We start from the raw sequence: 1,314 nt of genomic DNA, 5'->3' as shown, positions 1-1,314 counted from the left end.
TGCTCCCCGCCCCAAGTTCATTCCCCTAGCTCCCAGCTCACTCCCCCCAGTCCCTGTTCATTTTCCCCGCCCCCAGTTAGTTCCCCCTGCCCCCTGTTTGTTCCCCTAGCTCCCTGCTGGCTCTCCCAGCCCCCCCACACTCACCGGCAGTACCAGAGAATGAGCACAAGGCTGGAGACATTCCCCTGCTGTCTCCAGCCTCGGGAGAGCAGGGGACAGCAGGGAATGTCTCTGGAGCTGTCTCCAGTCATCTGCTCATTCCCCTGCTGTCTCCAGCCTCCCGAAGCTGTAGAGGAGCAGGGGAAGGAGCAGGGAGATGTAGACAACAGGGAAATGTCTCTGTGGTGGCTGAGCGAGTGCTGGGGCCCTTGCCGGGAACCCAGAACGTTAGGTGGGTACTTTGACGCGTGGAGTGGAAGTAGGCACGGATGCGTATTGGTTGCAACAAGGTTGTTTACTTACACTACTGATGTGTGTAGCGTAGGAAGAGGAACTGGCTTAACTGCAGTTACAAATGAGTTACAAACGTAGCGAGAATTCTCTGAGACGAGACGAGACGAGACGTTCCTTAAACGGCTTATTGAGTGCACAGGGAGGGGATACATCAGGAAGGTCAGTGACGGGGAGTTGGGTTCTCAGCCCGCCAAGTTTACTCCAGCTTGTGTCTGGAGTTCTCCGACTTGGGCAGAAACTGCTTTGATCTTTATCTGGATAGCAAGCCAATTGCTAGTTACCAAGTAGGAATAATTTGTAACTGGCCAATGGGTGGTGCTCTTTTGAACGATGCAGCCGTTGGACTTGGCGGGCTTTTCACTGTGGCGGAATTTTCCATTGCACCGGGACTTTTACTGTGCCAATTACGAGGGCTTGGGGATTTTCCACTGTGGCGGGAAATTCCACTGTGCCAGAGGCATCCAGTTACTAGGTTCTGACAGTCTCCAGGGCTGTCTCCAGCCACCTGTTCCTTCCCCTGCTGTCTCCAGCCTCCTGAGGCTGGAGAGGAGCAGGGGAAGGAGCAGGGGGTTGGAGACCAGCAGGAGACTGGAGACAAGCCCCTGAAGGTAAGCTGGAGACTTCTCCTGCTCTCTCCAGCCTCCTGCTCATTCTCTGCTACTGCTGGTGAGTGTGGGGGGCCTGGGAGAGCAAGCGGGGAGCTGGGGGTATGAACAGAGGGTGGGGGGAATGAACAGGAGATGGGGGAATGAACAGGGGGCAAGGGAAATGAGTGCGGAATGGGAACAAACAGGGGGCAGGGGGAATGAACAGCGGACAGAGGGAATGAATGGGAAGCAGGAGAATGAATGGGGAACCAGG

The sequence above is a fragment of the Alligator sinensis genome, unplaced genomic scaffold, assembly GCF_000455745.1.
Source record: "Alligator sinensis unplaced genomic scaffold, ASM45574v1 scaffold60_1, whole genome shotgun sequence".
Lineage (NCBI taxonomy): Eukaryota > Metazoa > Chordata > Crocodylia > Alligatoridae > Alligator > Alligator sinensis.
Note: the sequence above shows the minus strand (reverse complement) of the source record.